Source organism: Rhincodon typus, chromosome 28 (genome assembly GCF_021869965.1).
Source record: "Rhincodon typus isolate 14 chromosome 28, sRhiTyp1.1, whole genome shotgun sequence".
NCBI lineage: Eukaryota > Metazoa > Chordata > Chondrichthyes > Orectolobiformes > Rhincodontidae > Rhincodon > Rhincodon typus.
In genome coordinates, this window is record NC_063359.1 from 34,500,190 (window position 1) to 34,503,021 (window position 2,832).

The following is a 2,832-nucleotide window of genomic DNA, read 5'->3' on the forward strand; positions in this document are numbered from 1 at the left end:
TCCACCCAACCCAACACCCCCATCTCCTCCACCCAACCCAACACCCCCATCCCCTCCACCCTCAACTCAACACTCCCGACCCAATACCTCATCCTCTACTCTCCAACGCAATACCCCCATCTCCTCCCCCACAACCTAACAACCCCATCTCCTTCCCCCCTAACCCCCTGGGCTCGCTGCAACCCCATCATCCTTCCTCCCGACTCAATACGTCCCGTTGTATAAAATAAATTAATTCTAGGTGACAACAGTTACTGATACAGCCACTTGCTGTGGATTTTCTTTTAGCTTTTTTAACCGTGGTTTGTTTTTTATCCATTATTTCAGTCTGTGTGCAAAGTATTTTTTTAAAACTCTGCCCTATTGAGTTGAATAAATCAGTTTGCAATGTTTTGGATATGACTCAGAATACCTCAGCTCCTGCCCATTGCCTTTCATGGTGTCTGAGTCACTGTCTCTGTTGTGTCTGCACTTATGCTGTTCAAATTAGCTCAGATTTGCCCCACTAATGTCCCTGAGCAGCATGGATGTTGCTGCTCTGTCCTTTCAGTGACTCAGTGGGTAAATGCACAGCTCTGTCCTTGGCCACCTCACCTGCAAGACCTCCCCTCCCATCCGCCTGATGTCTCTGTAGTCCTCCAATTCTGGTCTCTTGAGCTCACTCCTTGGTAGGTGTACTTTCAGGTTCTTCTCTTCATTATTATTCGTTCCTGGGGTTTGGGCATCACTGGCTGGCCAGCATTTATTGCCCGTCCCTAAACTGCCCTTGAAAAGGTGATGGTGAGCCGCCTTCTTGAATCACTATAATCCTTGGGGTGTAGGAACACCTACGTTGCTATGAAGGAGGGAATTCCATGATTTTGACCCAGTGACAGTGAAGGAACGGTGGTATGTTTCCAAGTCAGGATGGTGAGTGGCTTGGAGGGGAACTTGCTAGTGGTGCTGTTCCCATGTATCTGCTGCCCTCATCTGTCTTGTCTTGTGGAGTGGCACTGTGACTCAGTGGTCAGCGCTGCTGCCTCACAGCGCTAGGAGCCGGGGCTTGATTCCAGCCTCGGTGACTGCGTGGAGTTTGCACATTCTCCCTGTGTCTGTGTGGATTTCCTCCAGATGCTCTAGTTTCATCCCACATTCTAGAGATGTGCAGGTTAGATGGATTGGCCAGGCTAAATTGCCCATAGTGTCTAGGGATGTGTGGGCTAGGTGGGTTAGCCATGGAAAATGCAGGGATACAGGCATAGGGTGGGGCGGTGGGTCTGGGTGGGATGCTCTTCAGAGGGTCAGTGTGGACTCAATGGGCCAAATGGTCTGCTTCCACACTTTAGGGATTATATGATGATTCTAGGTGGAAGTGGTTGTGGGATTGAAAGTTAGTGTCTAAGGAGCCTTGATGAATTTCTGCAGTGCATCTTGTAGATAGTGCACACTGCTGCTACTGAGGGTCGATGGTGGAGGGAGTGAAGGTTGAAGGTGGTGGATATGCTGCCAATCAAGTGGGGGGGGGTGGCATTATCCTGGATAGTGTTGAGTTTAACCTTGAGTGTTGTCAAAGCTCTGGTCTTCCAGTCCTGACCTTAAACCCTGTGGACTCAATACCCATTTAAGGTTGCAGACCCTCAAGGAATGACCTTGAGTCTCCAAGAGGTAAGGCTCAATCTCCAGGGCACTGCTGAGACTGGGCAAGCAGAAAATTCATTCAGACATGAGAAGGAAAAAAAAAAATTGGGGATGGGGATGCAAAGGCTCACGGACTGAGAGTCAGAAGTCGGATAACAAGGAGTGTGTTCAACTTCTAATTCACATGGGAAGATGGGACATTCCAATGATAGATATATCTAACAACCAATTGGGGTCAGGGTGATTCGAGGCAAGAAGTCACATGATGAAGCCTCCAGGAATATGGCCAAACAGGGTTGGCAACTGTACTCCCTTTGTAAATGCACATCATTATTTTGTTTTCTGCCACCAACCTTATTCCCTCTTCTTTCATTCATTTCTCACTATCCGAATTGATTGTTAATCAAAGATGAGCAAATGTAGTTGACCTACAGATTAATCATGATCTAACTGATTGTGTTGCACAGACCCAGAGGGTCGAATAGCCTATTCGTCTGCCTGTTTCCTGCTCAGTCATGTCTCTCTGACAGAACTCCAGGTACAATGACTCACTTAGAAATGTGGTGACTGTTGGAGACAAATAGTCTGGCAAGATCCCACAGAAACCTGCTGCTGCGCCAGGCTAGATCACATGATCAAAGTGGGGTGTGGGGCGTAACTTTCTGACTCAGTGGCAGAGCAACTGTGATGCATTTCATCTCCAAACTCTCCTTCTGTTTGCTGAAATCAAAACACAGTAACACTGGATCGAAACCGTACCCCTTTCCAGGAGCACAGCTCCTCAACTTTCTGAGTTTTCTTGCTTCCTTCTGCTGTCTGAAGGGTTTGGAAATTTGAACTTGTGTCACCCCTCCCCAACCACTTCAGTTTGCTGCTGGGTGGAATTTTCCATTTTCGCTGGGTACCTCACTCTCTTGCTGAGAAAGCGGGGGAGCGGTGGTGTAGTTTTGTGGTTGGGGGTGTTGGTGCGCAGGTTATGAAGAGATTGGGACAAGGATATCAGGAGCCAGGGAAACGGGGTCACTCTGGAAAGCCCTCTCCCTCTGTGCAGCCATACAGGGTGGTGTGGAGTGAGAGATCATCCCCAGAATCAAGGCCCCCTCTCTCAGTAACAAAAACAGAAGTTGCTGGAAAAGCCCAGCAGGTCTGGCAGCATCTGTGAAGGAAAAAACAGAGTTAACGTTTCGGGTCCGATGACTCTCTCAGTGTCCCAAC